Genomic DNA, 20,291 nt, shown 5'->3' with positions numbered 1-20,291 from the left:
TATTGTAATATATAGCTAAAGAGACATATGATCAAGAAACTGTTTAATTTTACTTTTGTGATTATGATAAACATACAGAGGGCCTCAAAATAGTACCTGGTGGGCCGCATGTGGCTCCCAGGCCACAAGTTTGAGACCACTTATATAGATAGATAGAAAGATAGATAGCTTTTTAAATGCTGTGTTTTAAAAAAAAAAATGAGGCATTAATGCTCTAAAGTACATTTATTTATTGTATTAATTTCAAACTTATTTTACACAAATGAGAAAAAATCATGTTTATAGCAAATTCAGTGTTGTTAATTATCCATCAGGTTATCATTATAATTACAAATGAAAAGTTTGAAATACAAATACAAATTAAAAGTTAAAAATACAAATGAAAAATTTGAAATTAAATACTCCTATGTTGAAAAGCTTTGTAAAAAGGTACTCATTTTGGAAGCTGATTCCCATTATGAGCGTTTGTGGGAAGAATCCATAGTGAATCAGAATTTTGCAGTATATTATTAAATATATGTTACTTTTTGTTCCTTAAGGGTATTTTTTTTTTTTTTTTTAAGCAATAGAGTATACTAAAGCAAAAGCAGATCTCATAAAATGTAATTGCAATTAAATTTACCTGTAATGAATGGGTAAACTGTAATCTCTGATTTCCTACCTATTTTCCTTTCAATGATACACATTTCAGTTCTTTCTAAAGTATCACTTATGTGTTGTTAATCAGGTTGAGCAGCAGATAAATTCATGGGATGTATTCTTGCCCCAGCCATAGTGACCAATACTCTCATTTTTATGTTAACTTATGTTAACTTTTATGTTATACAGCAAAAACTTGAATGGATATACGAGAGACATTATTCCTCGCGGGCCCGAATATGACAAAATAACCATAGTTAACTTGTGATTATTTCCCTGTTCTGATTGTTAAAAGCACGAATGAACAGAACTTATAAACATGACCGTGTTTACCACGCAGTAATTTAGGAGAAATACAACGGACCAACATTCCCATTGACACTGTCATGCTAAACAAATCAGATATGGTACAATGCAAACTTGGATTATCTTTTAATTTATTATTCAACGCAAGATACTAGGCACTGGGCAACCATTATAAGACTAACCCATAGACTCAACTGAGACAAGACAGCCAGTAAGAAATAAAAGAACCCTAGACAACAACTCATAAGGTAACTGGTAGATAAGTTAAAACAGTCCTGGAAAACAAGATTTATTCACATTTACAAAAAGCGATCAGGCTATATTAAGCTATTGAAAGCTGAAACAACTGCATATACATGGTTATATGATGACATATTTCCAACTTAGTACAATCAAGCGGGGTCCTTTTACTAAGGCGTGCTAGCCGATTTGGCATGCGCTAAATGCTACTGCGTCCATATAACGGGTGCAGGCGCTAAAATCGGCTAGTGCGCCTTAGTAAAAGAACCCCACAGTATTTTTTAACAGATAAGTCCTAAAATCTTTTTGAGCTGAGAAAGAATAATCATGGCATTGCTTAATTTTAATTTGAAAACGTAGAGCAGTGGTGAGGTACCACAATGCAGAGCGTCCTCAAGTCGGAGATTTTAATCACCATCCAATTCCTTTAGTAGGGTGGCCTTTCCATCAGGACGGCTCAAGAACAGAAGGGAAGTCTGGCACAGGCTGGCGGAGTTGCTGCTTCTTCTCTTTCTGACGCTGATTCTGGAACCAGATCTTCACCTAGGGGGAAGAATTAGGCAGTAAGAACTCAATCTGACCCAACCTACAGAAAAGTTCGTATAAATCATTATGTTAAAATTAATTGTAGCGCACTTCACAAGAACGGTCCTGTTACAATAAACTCTTTTTGATCTAGATACCCATCCTGTATATTTGTCTGCTGAATTTTATGATTGGCTTTCTTCAATAACTTGTTTAAAACACATTCGGACACATGAAACATCTTTGGCAAGTCTTTACTTAAAAAGGTGAAACACTAATGTGTCTCTTTCTAGGATTACCAGTAAATATATTCTCTCTATATATAATTTCTCTCTTTCTCGCTCTATTTCTCTCTCTCTGCACCCCCTTACTCTCCCCCCCCCCAATCTTACCACATACAAACACTCTGCACTCAAGTGTATGTGGGTAAAGCAATGGGCTAGTTCCTTTCCATCTGAAAGGGGAAAAGTTTAAATGAAGACGTCACAGCAATAAGTTTATGAGAACTACTGCATAACACACTGGCCCAAGAACAATATCCAACCTTTAGTGCTAATGGCAGTAGCCAGATTTTATTTAGAGGTTATGTCTTTATAGCAGTCTCCTCTTGATAAAACTGTGGCAGAATTACTGTAATAATTCAGTAAATGTTTGTTGGGTTGTAAAACCTATCTCCTAGCCGAGGAAACACTGCATTGTTTTACCTGTCTTTCTGTGAGTCCCAGTTTAACGGCGATAGTTTGTCTTACTTCTGGTATCAGGAAGCGATTTGCTTGAAATGCCTTTTCCAATTCCCCTATCTGAAATTTACTGTACGGGGCTCTCTTCTTCCTCCCTTTCTTCTCGGGCACTGGCCTGCTAGCCCAAGTCTCATGATGTCCTGTTGACCACAAATTTAACAAGATGATTTTTTTTTTTAAACATAACACAAATATTTTTTGTTTAAAACACATATTTTGTCTATTTACCCAAAGAACATTTATTTTGCATTGTATGTATACCTCACTTGCATATTTTGCAAATTTTGGATGGACTATTTTCACATGTAATAAACTAATAGACATAGAAATATTAATTACATGGTTTTTCAGGTAAAATAAACATGAGTGCGGATATGGACTTTTAAGCCCATCTAATATATCCAATTTATTTACTGGCATATTATCATCATGTTTTCTTAGAGAGATGAATAGATATGAGGGAATGCGGAAAGGTTCTCTGACCAACCAACCAACTTCCTATATTGTGAGCGTTATTTTGCCACTGTAGCTGAAGAGAGTGTTATCTTATTTTTTAAAGTGCCAATTTGCAGAAAAAAATTCTATATTTTGTTTTGTTAACATAGGTTTCAGATCATTCTCTTCTTGGTTGAGCTGAAAACATTTCAGCACTCCCTCCTAAATAGACAGATATGTGACTTACTGGTATGCAAGAATTCCATGACTATATGTAAATTTCAGCATCAATAGAAATTTGTACTTCTCGGTTTCGTTTTAAGATATGTTGCTCAATTTTGTTTCATCAAAATAATCCAGGGGAAAAAATGCTCACAGGATGTTGTAATATTAGACACCATACTTAGAATAATAACATCTTTGCTTGCACAAATTAATCTACCTTCATACCTAGGTAATATTTTGACTTTGTTAGGTTTGAATTTCCTTTTAGCCTTCATTTTCTGTTAACGTGAAATAAATTCTGGTTCTACCTAGTAAAAAAAAAGATGTCCGTTGAAAAACTTAAATTGCACTATGGGCTTATTTAAATGTTAGCAGTGGCACAAAAATAAAGAATTTGTTTACAACTTTGGAATAATGAACCGCGAGGAGGCAGGTCTTAAAGGATAGCGCAGGAGCGAAAAGCTAAACATAAGAAAGCACTGTTGCCAAAGATACCGCATTTTGCAACTTAATAGCCAACATTACTGATGCACCTTAATATTAAAATTAAGGGGGCCCAAAAGAAGCAGCGTGTATAAAACAATTCATAAAACAAAATTGCACCTGTCTGGCTTCCTATGTACTGCAAATGTATCGCTGCTGAAAAGCAAGGGTACATTTTTAATTACAAAAAAAAAAATATAATAATAATAATCTGTTGTGTTATATTTTTCAAACTGTGGTTTAACCTAAAGAATTGTTCAGTGTGGCAGGCATTCCATTATTCTTTTAAATTGGAAACTCAGTAATTTTACCTGAAATTTATATTTTTCCTTGTGTGCTCCAGGAGATAAATTTAGTAGCAAGGTGTATTCCGGTGACAAATTATACTGTACTCAGCTGCTTTTGCTTTTGAGATTGTAAGAGCACCCCCCTCCCCAGCCATTTTACCTCAGAGGTAGTGGAGACAAAGACTGTCAGAATTCAAGAAAGCATGGGACAGGCAAGTGGGATCTCTTAGGGAGAGGAGGAGATAGATGCTGAGGATGGGCAGACTAGACGGGCCATTTGGCCTTTGACCTTAGTCAAAAACAATGAAAGGTCATTGATGGATTGTTCAGTGTAACATGTCTCCTAGAAGACTAAGCTGCGCTGGCGGTTTTAGCACGCGCTGAAATGCCACGGGCGCTAGACGCTAACGCCTCCATTGAGCTGGTGTTAGTTTTTGGTGCGCAGCACAGGGTTAGCGCATGCTAAAAAACGCTAGCATACCTTAGTAAAAGGAGCCCTAAGGGGTCCTTTTACTAAGGCGCGTGAGTGCGTCTTAGTGCGCTAAATGCTAACGCACGGCAACGCGTCCATAGGATATAATGGATGCGTTAGTACGCATTAGCATTTAGCGCACACTAAGACGCACTAGCGCGCCTTAGTAAAAGGAGCCCTAAAGGTTTCTTGAAATATACAGAAGAGATTTTTACACTGTTAGTACATAGGGCCCCCCTTTACTGCGGCGGTAAATGCACTGAAGTCGATAGGAATTGAACGGCCTTCAGTGCCTTTACCTTGGCAAGATTACTACCACAGCTTTGTAAAAGGGGCCCTTAGTTTCATAATGATTAAAAAAAATACTCCTGAACTATCATTAAAGGCTCCTTTTACAAAGCAGTGGTAAGCAGTAGTGCGTGCTTATTGCAGTTTTAAAGGGTTTACTGCAGGATATGCTGAGGCGACCCAGGGTAATAATGCAATGTGCATGCACAAACCGCACACCAAAAAATTATTTTTGTTTTATTGCAGAAGGGTGTGTCTGGGGGGGGGGAAGAGAGTGGATTTTTCTGTGCTAATCATTTAATGTGTCTACATTATCATACACTAACCAATTGATAAAGGCTTAGTGCAAGAGCTTTTATCATCTACAAAACAGGTGTTGGTAAGTGCTCATGTCCTATTTTTTTGTTAATGGTTTCATGCTAATGGCAACATTAGGGCCGGGCCATTAATTTGGAAAGTGGAAAATCAGCCATTTTTCTTAGCATGCAAGAAAGACCTGTGTAAGGGTATGCTAAGGCCATTTTTTTTAGCACAGTTTAGTAAAAGGAGTCCTAAGTCTTCCGCTCTCTTTCAACCTTTCTTCTCTTTGCATGACATACTGAACAATATGCAGCTAAGCAAAAAAAGAGTCCATATACGATTGTATTGTAGTTAAAATGAAGTACAAGAAATATCGACTGTTATTAAAATAATTTTGGGCCCCACTTACAAAGCGTTCTCACGCAGGCCAGTGTGGTAAATGCTTCAAAGCCCATAGGGATTTAAAGGACGTCGGGACGTTTTGCCCTACGGCACTCGCTAGCACTGCTTTGTAAAAGGGGCCTTCATTGTTTAAAATTTTTTTTACAAACTGTTAATGAAATCAGTTATTTAACACATCTTTTCCTCATACTTTTTAATCTTCACTTAACTCAGTTTTTCAATATATGGTTGAATGGTAGATTAAACTTAACTATCAACATAAAAATTTGTTCAAAGTTATTTTGGATTCTGTAGAAAACACAGCCAGGATGTTTTCCCTTTCAGCTTGCCATACAACAAATATACAGTACATTCAAATTCTGGTATCACCTCAATTACAGCAACACAAAATTCCTCTACTGCCAAATATTTTCTGAAGTAGCACAAATCCTTGCAATATTAAAACAGCTCCTATTGGGAAAACTAAACAAATTGGACTGCTATAGATCCCCACACCGAAATTACACTCCAAAAGATCCGTCACCTTGGTCAGACACACACACTTGTGAATAAAGGACCAAACATTTTAAAAAAATGGAAATCCTGAGAAGCCAGTCTTTGTGAACAGTTTAAGAATAGAGAAATATTAAATAAATATGCATCTCATCCTTTACTGAGCACAAATACAAAATCATACAAATGTACATCTTCAAAACTGTATTTTTCTGGTCAATAAAAAGTCAAAAGATCATATTTTTTTTTCAACCACTGCTATGGGAGCTATTTGTTTTCAAATTGGGGTGGTCCCAATCCTTTCTGCTCTGTTGTTGCCATTCTCCTACAAGGGGGTGCTGAAAAGTTCTCTCAGCACAACCAATGATGTGGATATGTTTCAATCCAGTGATCTGAAACAATGTCAAATTGGCACTTAATGAAATAAGACAACCCTCTTCAGCTACAGTGCTAAAATAACGCTCAGAATTTAGAAGTTGATTGGTTTGAATAGAGAACTTTTCAGCACCCCCCCATAAATCCTCTCTCAAAGCCTCATTTTATTTCTTCTCTGTCATCTTCGCTGCCATGTCTGTCTAAGACAGTGATCTTTCCCTGTCATCTTTTTTTCTCCATTTCTACTTTATGTGCTTCTCTATCCACTCATAGCTAGATTTTGCCTTTCCATTCACTCTGTCTTTCAATACTCTATTCCTGTCTTCCTTTCTCACCTCTTACTAACTAGCTTTCCATCTCCCACTTTCACTCCTACTCAGTCAAACCTTTGTCACATCTGTCACCTAGTCTTATGCTCCCCTCTGTATTATGCTTAATCCTTACAACTATTTCTAACTCTCTCTACTCAACCCCCTCCCCAGCCTTCATATACATACCTTACTTTGACTTTTGTCCCCTCACTAGCCCCAGCTCCTTTCCTGTTGCTCATCCCCCTTCTGAACTCCAGTCTTTAATTCTGTCTCTTATCCCCTACTTCACATCTTATGCCCCCTTTCATCTCTTCTCCAGCTCTTTCGTTTCCACCTTCTATCAGCCCTTCACAGACTCACCCTTTCCATTCTCTTACATCTTCCCCGGTGTCTCCACATTTTCCTCACACCATCTCTCCACCCCATCTTTCTATGCCTTGACCTTACTGCAGCACAAGTCCTGAAACAAAACTCAATCTCTCAGCCCCTCTCCCATCATTCACAAGTTCCCATTTGGCTAGAAAGTCCTCACACTCCTTTTTAGTCCCCAACTAATCTGAATCCTGAAAGTCATTTGCCTAGAGCAGTGGTTCCCAACCCTTTCCTGGAGGACCACCAACCAGTCGGGTTTTCAGGACAGCCCTAATGAATATGCATGGAGCAGATTTGCATGCCTGTCTCCTCCATAATATGCAAATCTCTCTCATGCATATTCATTAGGACTATCCCAAAAACCCAACTGGCTGGTGCTCCTCCAGGACAGGGTTGGGAACCACTGGTCTAGAGTTCAGTACCTGCAATCCTTAGAGTTGGCTTCCTGTAGCATGATCAGAGCTGACAAAAGGAGAAAAAAATGCAGAGGTTTCCTCACGTCATCTCTTCCTTCTCAGCTGCCAGCAATATCAGTGATCAAGGTCAACCTGCTCTTGGGCTTAACTTCTGGTTCTTATGTTAGTGTTTTATAAAGACATTTGGAGGGGCATTTTCAAAACAAACTTCCAAGTCAGAATTGGGATGTTTAGCTTATTATGTCGGAAATAAAGTCCATCTTAGAGCCATTTTCAAACAGGAAAAATCATCTATGTTTCCCTTTCAGAAATGGCTCTAAGATGGGCATATTTGCACAGAAGATGTCTACAATGGAGAGTCATTTTCCAAACTGACACACACAAAAAAAAGGCACTAGAATGTCTGGCATCATTTTGAGAGGAGACACAGATATCTCTGCAGATCAGAGGGGCAGCCTAGTAGTCCATGAAGTGGATATTAAACAATGGCATCCGGGTAGAATTACCACCATAATTCCTTTATTTTGTATTCTGAACCCTCCAGGAACAGAATTAAAGCTAGTGTACCTAACTGTACACCACTACAATTGCCTTCAAACTTATATTTAGGTACAGTAGATAATTTACCCCCTCTTCTACGAAATCGCACTAGCGATTTATAGTGCAGAGCGCCGCGCTGAATGGCCCGTGCTGCTCCTGACGCTCATAGGATCTCAGTGAGCATTGGGAGCAATGCAGGCCATTCAGCGTGGCTCTCTGCGTTAAAAAAACTCTAACATGGTTTCATAGAAGAGGGGATTAGTGGTTTGGGAAGGCTCCCACTAGGGGAGTGGGATTTGGATCTGGATCCCCATGTTCACAGTCCACTGACCATTAGGCTACTCCTGGGAGCTGCTTGTTATTTTGTTGGGTCTGCCTATAATGCCCGATGCTGTCATTGTGCCTGGTATCCCCTTTCACTTTCACTTAAGGGGTTGGAAGGGCGTCAGCATTCACTGGGGAATTATGGAGGGAGTCAAGTCTTAATCCATCCAGTGGTCAGCTGGTCATTCAGAGCATCTTTTTAAAATTTGGATGCAATTGAAATAGATCTAAGTAAAACCTTCTTTATAGACTTGGACACTTCTTCCTAATTTGGGGACTGCCCTTATCCCATACAAAACACTCCATTAACATGCACCCAATATGCTCCCTTGCCGTTTGCATAAATTCAGTGGAAAATGTCCAATTTCTGCCTCTTCAAAAATTGGTTAATATAATAAATGTAAAGTTAATAGTGTGTTTTCATGCAGTTTTTCTGATTTATCATTTGTATACACTATCAAAGTTTGAAATGTCAATAAAGATTAAAAAAATAAAAAATTGTTATCTAGACATTTTCACAGATGGATGTGTTTTGGGCCATTTTGAGATGTCCATCTGCTTCAAAAACAGTACCGTAGACAGTAGCGTAGTAAGGGTGAGCAGCACCTGGGATGGTGGCACCCCTCCCCCCTCTTCCCAGCCCCCCCCTTGCAGCTAACACCCCCTTCCCTTTTCACATACCTTTTAAAATTCTCCGGCGTGAGCAGCATGCCTATGTCGGTGTCAGCTCGCCCTTTAATGTTATTTCCTGAGCACAGGTCCAGGAAGTGACATCAGAGAGCACGCTGATGCTGGCAGCAACCTCGCGCTGGGGAAGTAAAAAAGATATGGGGGAGGGAAAGGGTGTGCACGCACTGCAAGGAGAGGAGGAGGGGGCAGAGAGGAGGAGGTATGCTGCACCCTTAGGAAGACTGCACCCAGGGCAGTTCGCCTTCCCTCCCCCCACTCACACCTTACTATGCCACTGACCATAGGCACTCATGTATCTTTACAAAACAGCATCTAGAACAGGGGTGTCTAACCTTTTGGCTTCCCTGGGCTGCATTGGCCAAAAAAATGTTTTTGGGGCCGCGCAAAGGCTGCAGCAAGACAGAGGAGGGAGCCGCCAAGACGGTAAACACCCAGGGGCAGCAGAGGAAAACACTGCATCGCCCTTGACTGGGGCCGCACAAAATACTTCATGGGCCGCAGGTTGGACACCCCTGATCTAGAGCATATTTTAATATTAATTCATTTCGACTGTTAGCCCAATCATTGGTCCTTAGTCAGCTTGATTATTGCAGCATCATCCATCTTGCTGGAGCTTAACAAAATCTTCAAAGACTGTGCATAATACAGAATGCAATAGTTAGATTGATTTTGATCTAAAAAAGTATGATCATGTCACCAATTTCTATCGTCAACTGCATTATCTTCCGGTTGAGGCACGGATTAAATTTAAGTTCAGCTGTATTTGTATTAAGGTATTTTAACAGGTCTAATCCCAGAGTATTTTATGGAATCTTTCATCACTATAAATTCTAAACATTCTAGAAAATCTCACTCACTATTCTCATTTCCTTCTGCAAAGGGATGCAAATATAAGAAATTCCAGGAACAACCGTCGTCCTTCTGGGCAGCCTCATTGATTAGGGATCCGACTCACATATTCACACTTTCAAAATTAGTATCAACAATTTTGACGTGCTTTAAAAACGCATCTTTTTACAGAATCTTTTGGAAGTCAGATACTGGTTGTTTATCAGTTTGTATTGCTAATCTCTGTGAACTGCATAGAACTTAACGGTATTTGCAGTATACAAGTGAGTTTTTATGTTATGTTACATAGAAACATAGAAGATGACGGCAGAAAAGGGCTACAGCCCATCAAGTCTGCCCACTCTGCTTACCCACCCCCTGTCTATGCCCTAATGACCCAATTTCCTTATCTTGACCCTCGTAGGGATCCCACATGGGTATCCCATTTATTCTTAAAGTCTGGCATGCTGTCTGCCTCGATCACCTGCACTGGAAGCTTGTTCCAATGATCAACCACTCTCTCTGTGAAGAAATACTTTCTGGTGTCGCCATGAAATTTTCCGCCCCTGAGTTTGAGCGGGTGCCCTCATGTGGCCGAGGGTCCCTTGAGAAAGAAAATATCATCTTCCACTTCGACACGTCCCGTGAGGTACTTAAATGTTTCGATCATGTCTCCCCTCTCCCTACGTTCCTCGAGAGTGTAGAGCTGCAGTTTGTTCAGTCTCTCTTCGTATGAGAGACCCTTGAGCCCCGAGATCATCCTGGTGGCCATCCGCTGAACCGATTCAATTCTGCGCACATCTTTACTGTAATGTGGCCTCCAGAATTGCACACAGTACTCCAGATGAGGTCTCACCATGGCCCTGTACAACGGCATTATGACTTCAGGCTTTCGGCTGACGAAACTTCTATTGATACAACCCAATATCTGCCTTGCCTTAGATAAAGCCTTCTCCACTTGATTGGCAGTTTTCATGTCTGCACTGATGATTACTCCTAAATCTCGTTCTGCTGAAGTCCTAGTTAAAGTTTCTCCGTTCAAGAAGTACATCCTGCATGGATTTCCGCTTCCGAGGTGCATGACCTTACATTTCTTAGCATTGAAGCCTAGTTACCAGGTTGAGGACCAACTTTCCAATGTAAGCAGGTCCTGCGCCATATAATTCTGTAAATTGCATTCACTTACTATATTACATAGTTTGGCGTCATCGGCGAATAGTGTTATTTTACCTTGAAGCCCTTGAGTCAGATCCCCTATGAATATATTGAAAAGGAGTGGACCCAGGACCGAGCCCTGCGGCACTCCACTGGTCACCTCCAATGTTTTAGAGAGGGTACCATTAACCACCACCCTCTGAAGTCTGCCACTTAGCTAGTCATTGACCCATGCAGTTAGTGTCTCTCCTAACCCCATCGATTCCATCTTGCTTAGCAGCCTGCGGTGTGGGACACTATCAAAAGCTTTACTGAAGTCCAGGTACACGACGTCCAAAGACTCTCCCAAGTCCAACTTTCTTGTTACCCAGTCAAAGAAGCTGATGAGATTGGATTGGCAGGACCTACCCTTGGTGAATCCATGCTGACTGGGATCCCGAAGATTCCCTTCATTCAAGATCGTGTCCAATTTGCTTTTAAATTAGTGTTTCCATGAGTTTGCACACTATTGATGTGAGACTCACCGGTCTATAATTCGCAGCCTCTACCCTGCAACCCTTTTTATGCAGAGGAACGACATTAGCTAATTTCCAGTCCAGGGGAAACTTTCCCCTTACTTAGGGAGAGATTGAATAACTCAGCCAACGGTTTCGCCAGGACATCGCTCAATTCTCTGAGCACTCTTGGGTGCAAATTGTCTGGTCCCATGGCTTTGTTCACCTTGTTACGTTACCTACTTGCCCTCTTAAGCTACGTCCCTATTGAGCAATAACTTACAGTACCCTAAGCAATGACTCATTAGTTATACTGCTGAAAAACATAACAAGGAGCATCTCCTTAACAGTGCAAGATTCAGCTTTATCTAGGATCAAAACATGCCATTCTAGTACTCACTTATCATCTAAGTCAGGGATATCAAAGTCCCTCCTTGAGGGCCGCAATCCAGTCGGGTTTTTAGGATTTCCCCAATGATTATGCATGCACATAGATCTCATGCATATTCATTGGGTTAATCCTGAAAACCCGACTGGATTGCGGCCCTCAAGGAGGGACTTTGAGACTCCTGATCTAAGTTGTACTTCTTTACTAGTGGTATCCATCCAAATAAATAATCAGATCAAGAGTTGCAGGCATGCTATGTAGGTAGCAGGGATTTATACCATGAGATGCTATTGTACATAAGCTAGCAGATCTTACCTAGATAAGTGTCCTCATTTCAAAAAGCCCTTGTAAAGGCGACTCATCCTTGTACATCATTACCTCAAATAAAGGTAAATGCAATAAGTTAAAACTATGGGCTCCTTTTACAAAGGTGCATTAGGGCCTTAACGCGTGGAACAGCACGCGCTAAATTGCCGCGCGTGCTAGCCGCTACCGCCTCCTCATGAGCAGGCGGTAGTTTTTCAGATAGCGGGCACTAATCTTGTGTGTGCACTAAAAACGCTAGCACACCTTTGTAAAAGGGGCCCTATGTGTTAGAGGCATGTGCTGAAGTTCAGGGTCTATTTTCCTAACATGTATGTAAAAAACAAAAACAAACAAATATTGCCCAGACAAAAGCACTGCTACTAAGCAATAGTGTAGAACTGAATAACAATCATTGAATCTTACATAAAAAGTATTCAGATCAAAATGTCTTCAATTGTACTTTGGAGCCGGAACGGCATTTGTTTGATTTGGTCAATGCGGTTTGTATATACCTTATCCACCACGGACCCCTGAGGAAGGTGTTGTCCGAAACACGGACCTTGTTGGGTCCACTGGTTGGTAATAAGGTGGTATATTTACCATACTGCATTAATATTGTAATAAACAGTGCCTACATCTTGCACATGGTCTGCAGTTTTTGTTTTGGTTTTTTTCAATTGCACTGCCCATACAATCCAAATATGCTCAGAGGCCCACCGCTACCTTCTAAAGATTGGATAGTGCAATCAGGGTCAATGAAACGTCATCGGCATAAAAAAAAACCTCCTTTCTTATATTAATGGAATGTATATAAAGGCCTTGTGCAATGCAGGAAATGTTACTCTATAGGTGTAATGAATGTCATTTCAAAAGCAAAACATAAATAATTATATAGTCGGGCACTAAAGGAGCAAAAAAATACTCATCTCATGTCAAGGGATCATAAAGCACCGACGTTGATCAGCGTTTCGCTAACTACAGCTACATCAGGGAGCGATCATCCCTTACTGAAAGAAAAAAAACTTATAAGTGCCACTATCATCAAATAATCCAAAATGTTCATGGATCTCAACAACATTACATACTTTGAAATAAATCCTCACAGTCCCACATTTTCCTGCTTCACTAAAATGGCCACAGTGTGTTCCGCCCTTGAAATAGACCAAACCCCCATGACATCAAAACCTCTAAATGCAACCTCATTGGAGGAAAAAAATTCCCCCAAACCACCAATGAGATTCAATTGTGCAGAGGTGTATTCAAAAATCAATCATATCTACAAAAAACATAAAGACCCTCTCAAAAAAAAGAACTCCATTCTACTTCACTGTCCAAGGCATAAATCTGAAAGGTCTACTGGCATAGCAAAGATTGTTTCCTATTGGCACAGTGGTTGGTATATAGTCAATAGCAAAACAGCACAGGTCTTTGAAATTATGTCCAAATTCTAAGCAATGCAACACTATTGGAGCCTATAGTTTGTTAGTATGAAGTCAACTTCTGTGCTCTATTAACCTTGTCTTGAGGGACCAAGTGGTTTATCCTACATAGACCTTCAGACAAGTGCAAACTATAGCATAGACCACATATGAGGTTTTACAGTTGGCTTTATGTATAACAAAAAATCTCTTGCCCACTATGGGATCTCTTAAACTATCTGTGAACTCCATCATAACATCACAGATAGAACAAGAGCTGCATTTCTCGTGACCTCCAAGTGCTTTCTTCTTAGGAATAGAATTCACAGTGTCTGAGGGATTTAATAATTCTTTTAGATTACACCGACGAGAAAAGCCACCTTGAAGCTGATATCTTACTTTGAAGTTTCCTTTCAACTGAAAGAGAATCGCCTTTTGCGTATTTGTGCCACATAGGTATTTATAATTTCAATCTATTTTCACTGGTGATCACAACATAAATAGCTTAACACCAGTAATAGAAGACAATAGGAGAAAACAAAGTAGATTTACAATGTACCCTGAGATGCTAACCTTGAGCATCACCACCATTTTACAACATATCCACCCTTTCTTCCCTTAAAAACACTTGTTATTTCCAATAAACATTTCACTCAGGAAATATATCATGAACAACATACCATAGCTCTTGCATAGAACAGAAGTCATTCACAAGATACTTAAGGATTATGGTCTAATACAAGTGTACTGAATTCCAGCTTTAACCAACTGCAAAACATTATTAGCTAGTTAACTCTACATTCAGCAACTAGAGGAAGTGCGTGCAAAAGCACACATAGTGAACCACTGATGCTCTTGGCTTTTATGGTCCTTCAGCAGGAAATTGCAGTATTCCTTATCACTTCCAATAAAACAAATCTCCCTCCCCCCTTCCCCTATACCCCCTTAAAAAAAAAAAAAAAAATATATATATATATATATATCCTAGTGTTAGAAAATATGCATTAGACCTTTGGGTCAAGTGCACACAGTTTTGCATCTGGCTTCATAGCTAATGTGTTCATCATTCCTGGGTTTAAACAGAGCACTGATGTCCGCACAATTTTTATACACAGTTCTCTTGTGCATTACATTCCTTTATTCTTAGGGTGGTCATAATTGTGCAGAAAACTATGTGTAGAGCTCATATTAAGCTGTGCACTAAGAGGGAAATTCAATATATGATGCCCAAAGTTTGGTGTGAAGATAATTCATACTAAGTTACTATTCTCTAAAGCAGGGGTGTTCTTCCTGCGGCCCCATGAAGTATTTTGTGCGGCCCCAGTCGAGGGCGATGCAGTGTTTTCCTCTGTTGCCCCCTGGTGTTTACTGTCTTGCCGGCTCACTCCTCTGTCTTGCTGCAGCGTTTGTGCGGCCCCAGAAACATTTTTTGGGGCCAATGCGGCCCAGGGAAGCCAAAAGGTTGGACACCCCTGCTATAAAGGGTGGTCGGCGTGGAATGACCTTTACAGAATACTAGCTTAGAACGTAAGAATAGCCTTACTGGGTCCATCTAGCCCAGTAGCCCATCCTCATGGTGGCCAATCCAGGTCACAAGTACTTGGCAAAACCCCCAAATAATAGCAACATTCCATGCTCTGATCCCGGGCAAACGGTGACTTCCCCCATGTCTGCCTCAATAACAGACTATGGACTTTTCCTCCAGGAACTTGTCCAAACATTTCTTAAAACCTGCTATGTTTACCGCTCTTACCACAACCTCTGGCTTAGTGAGCATTTTCCCCCAAATACAAAGACGCAGTAGCGGCTGCTGCTGCAGTAATTGCTCCAATGCTCATAGGGATTTAATGGGCATCGGAGCATTTGCCGCACGGAAGCCTCTACCGCTGCTTTGTAAAAAAAAGGGAGGGGGGTAAATATGGTAACTAAAAAGTCAGTGCTGACCATAACAGTGCTTAGTGTGATTCTATAAAAGGCACTCACCATATATAGAATCATGCTTAGCACCCATATGCATGACTAACATTTAGTTGCACCCATTTAGGCCAATGAGAACCAGGCCTAAATACTTGCCCTTAAGTTCTGGACAGATTGAGTGCATTCTATAAGAGTGTGCCTAACTTTTAGGACCACCCACGATCCACATATGCTCCTCCCCTGACCATGCCCCTTTCTGAGATTCACATACTAGAATTTACATGTACCCCTTCACAGGGGTACATCTACAACTTAGAAAGTTGTAGATGTAACTTCTAATTAGTGTCAGTTATTACTTATTAATTGCCAATTATCAGTGTTGAGTAGCTTGTTCAACAATTAAGTCGCACACGCAAATGTCTGCTGTGCACAGATTTGCACATACAACTTGAATCGAACTACACAGAATCCAGGCCTTTGTGCCTAACTTTGGGTGTGAGTATTTATACCTGCCAAAGGTTGGTGAAAAGGTTTAGGCCCCATTTTTGGCAATTAGGTATTATATAGTATCATGCCTAAATTCGGGGAATGTCCATGACCTGCCCATGCAATCCCCATGACTATATCACTTTTGGAGTTGCTCACTATGAAATTTAGGTGTGCATGCTATGGAATATGATGTTGGATAGATCCATGGGCATAACTCCTAATTACTGCCAATTACATACTTAACGTCAATAATTGATTATTATCACATCAACGGTTATTGGTAACTTGTTTACATGTGCCTACACAACATGGCCCCCAAACATCTCCTCTAGAGTATCCTGCTATGTGCTGTACCTTGATTGCTTCGGTCCGCAGAACATTACGTTCTGCAAATTCCATCTGTAAGAGCCCTGAGGTTAACATCATCCAGAGATAGTATTTTCTATTGTATTGGGCCCAGGGAATGGAATAACCTCTCTGAGTATATTCGCCAACAGCAGAATATACAGAATTTCAAGAGATTACTCAAAAGTCATTTGTTTTGTCAGATGAAATACAGGGTCTGAGATTGAATAAATGAGGAAGAGTAGAGATTGATGATAGTAGGATGCTGGTCACTGATGTATTTTACTGTCTGGATTGTTTTTCCTGTTTGTTGTTGATTCGACTTGTTTGTTCTATGTAATTTTACATTTTTGTATGTAAGTGTGTAACTCGCCCTGGATAAGGGCGGGGATAAATAAATAAAACAAAACAAAGAAAAACAATTATTATCTCCTAATTAGCTAATTAGTTTATAAGTAGATCTGAGAACCAATGCTCAAAATTATGGGCCAGATTATGGGCATTCTATACAGAATTTGGTGATAAGCCAACTACATTTCATTGCATAAGCCTCCTGGTAAGTTGTCAGCTGTCAACATAGCTCTCAATATAAAAAAGATCTAGGGTAAGATTGTATCTAAGTGTGAAGAAATGATCTAAAGTAAAATGTACAGTCCATTTTAGGTGCAAGGACTTACAGCCACTGCATTTTTTTAGTTGTATTGTAAGTATTGAGAAGCATATGTGATAATACGTGGATGCTATGAAGAAAATGTGCTTAGTGACAGATTAAGAGGCAACTTTATCAGTTGTCCCTAGGTCAAGCCTACAATGGTGTTCTTATGGCCTCAAATTAAGGGCAATAGTAAAAGATAATACCAATTGGGAGGAGGGGTATGCATTGGCCAGGATACCACCCAGGGCCCAAGCACCCTTAATCCACGGTGTCTACATTTTCAATTTTCCTTTTCATAATTAAAGTTCAAATATTTGACTCAAGAACCAAATCATCACCTCGGTATCTCTGAAATGTCTCTCATATCCTATTAGATAATCAGAACATAGAAACATTTCAAGAGCAATCAAATAGCAAACCATTTAACAAATAAACTACCCAAAATAAATATGCAGGCAGCAAAAATAAATGAATCAACCCTTAACGGGCAAAAATAAGCTTGAGAGAAGCTCTCAAAGAGTCACAGTGACTTTTAACCAGAGATCAGAAGCTCTAAAGAATTCATACAGGACTTGAACTAGAAAGGCTTGAACTAAATCCTAAAAAAAAAAAAAGGACTCAATCAGTATCCATAAATCAATGTGGATTTTTTGGATGCTTCTCCAATCCATGACTGCCAGAATCAATGGTTGATTAAAGTACAGCTAACAGTTAACATGTAAGCTAAGTACAACCATGCAGGAGTGCTATCAATCTCCAGAACATTAGACAATCTGATTTGCAGTCTATGCAAGAGGATGAGCGCAAAGCCTCATCGTGCTTAAGTACCTTCATTTTTGTACCATTATGACTGGCAGATCTGTCTGAAACCCACATTGACCAAGAGACAGAATTGTTTTGAGATAGAGTATTTTATGAAAATATTTCAAAATATTTATAAAACATGAAACATAGAAGTCCTTAGATAGTAGAAGGCTTAAGGAACCACAAGGAAAACCAATTTAGGGAGAGTCAGAAAGGTTAACTGCAGAAGTAAATATTATAATGCATAAACCAGAGGCTGAATAACTCGTATTGACAAGACTGAACCTTGAGAAGTTGAAAGTCCAAAGCCTTATACAATACGTCCAATATTGTCTGCCTTCATCGTCATGTAATAATAAATAACCCTTATGCTGAAGGAAAGAATATGTAGTGTCTTTTGAAACGTCCTCCAAGAACCAACCATTGAGATACCAGGTCCTTCTGAAAAACAAAGAGTATTAGCTGAATCGTGATAAAAAAATGAAAAGAAGTGTAAATTGTTGATAGAGACGTGGAACTAAAATGAGGTGATCAGAAAGATATTGGCCGAGATTCACTAACCTCCTTTTTTTGGGTGATCCATGTGCGATCCGTGGCCGAGTCATCCTGGGCGACCGATTCACTACACTGCCTCATGCAAATTAATGCGATCGGAGGCACGCCCCACGTCGACCCCCCCAGAGCGATCCGGCAGATCTTTGCCTCTAGATGGTCTGTGCATTAGCTTGCTCTCTCTCTCTGCACAAGCGAGGGGGGGGGGGGGTTATCAAGAAAACATAGAAAGTGACGGCAGATAAGGGCCAAGGCCCATCAAGTCTGCCCACACCAATGACCCTCCCCTACCTCCCTTTGTGAAGAGATCCCACCTTTCGATCCCATTTAGCTTTAAAATCAGGCACACTGCTGGCCTCAATCACCTGTATCGGAAGACCATTCAAAGGTTTGATGAAATCTTCTTTTTTATGTTAAGCATCCTCAGGTGGGTTAGTCATAGGACAGATGTTAATGCAGGACATCTCATGGCTTCTGTCCAGCATTCCTCAGTTTAATGACAATTAGACAATCCAGCATATATCAAATTCCATCTCATCTAGCAGATATTTTAACCCTCTTATCTCAGGATTTAAGGAGGAGGCCTATAGTTTAAAAAGAGGCCTACAGCCAGTTGTCTCATTCCTTCCAACAGCTTTTTACTTGCAATCCCATGGTTTTAACTCACGGGTTTAAAATGGGGGTGCACTTCGGTGTGTTCTGAAGCAGAACAGAACACGCCTTAGTGCAGCCCCACTTTAAACCACGGGCTCGCACTGCAGGGCAGCAGAGAGCAGGAGAGGCAGGGCGGCAGAGAGCAAAAGTCCAATTCTGGTGCTAAAGGTATGGGTTGTGTTATCAGTAATCTCATTTCTCCTAGTCTTCAGCCACTACACTTGCTGGTAGAGGACACTGAAATCCTAAGAGTCCAGTGCTGCTACTGGAACACCTTGCTAGTGAAAACAGGAGAGTCGGAGAGGCACAGAGCAGGAGAATCGGCAGGGACGTGAACGACTGGTCCTCAGCAGTTGTTTCATTTTAGATCGGTCAGCCCAATCGGTGTTCCTTCTTCTTTTTAGTGAATTGCTGCCTTCCTACTATGCATGCCATATCCCCTCATTTGCATGTGCGGATCAGATCGGGTGCGGATCAGAACAGGCAGGAGGTTAGTGAATTGGGTTGGGGTGGGAGAATGCTTGCAAAGTGGTCGGGACACGATCAGTGAACTTTGTGAATCTAGCCCAAGGGTGGGCAACTCCGGTCTTCGAGGGCCAGAATCCAGTCAGGTTTTCAGGATTTCCCCAATGAGTATGCATTGAAAGATTTGGTTTTTTGTTAGTTATGTTTGTCCCCCAATTTTGTAATTTTATTGATTTGTTCATCGCTTAGAATTTGGACTAAGCGATTAATCAAATTTTATAATAAACTTGAAAGCAGTGTATGCAAATAGATCTCATGCAAATTAATTGGGGAAATCCTGAAAACCCGACTGGATTCCGGCCGAGGACTGGAGTTGCCCACCCTGATCTAGCCCATTGATAACTGTAGACTGTACATCCCTTCCAAAGTTGTATCCATTTAGTACCGCGGCCATCAATGGGTAATATTGGAACTTAAAAAATTATTCTTGATCTGTCTGTACATTATAATTTATACCAGGGGTCCCCCAAAGTCCCTCCTTGAGGGCCGAATCCAGTCGGGTTTTCAGGATTTCCCCAATGAATATGAATGAGATCTATGTGCATGCACTGCTTTCAATGCATATTCATTGGGGAAATCCTGAAAACCCGACTGGATTCGGCCCTCAATGAGGGACTTTGGGGACCCCTGATTTATACTTTACTTTTGTCACTATTACTTTGCTGTCTTTTCTTTTAAACCTTAACTGCTAAATATATTACTTTGAGAACACCTGTATAATTGTCATGTCAATAGAGGTGTCTGAATCTGAATCAAGTCTAGATATGCATGGATAAAGTTCTTTGTTGTAAAATAGACATTTGTTGAAAGAAAAAGCCAGATTAAGGCCAAATTAAAAAACCTCACCTCTTCTAGCCATTCCAAGACCTTTCCAAAGTTGATGTGCCACAGAATTATCT

This window comes from Geotrypetes seraphini, chromosome 2, assembly GCF_902459505.1.
Source record: "Geotrypetes seraphini chromosome 2, aGeoSer1.1, whole genome shotgun sequence".
In the NCBI taxonomy this organism is placed as follows: Eukaryota; Metazoa; Chordata; class Amphibia; order Gymnophiona; family Dermophiidae; genus Geotrypetes; species Geotrypetes seraphini.
The sequence above is the reverse complement of the archived record's forward strand: the minus strand, read 5'-3'. Positions refer to the sequence as shown.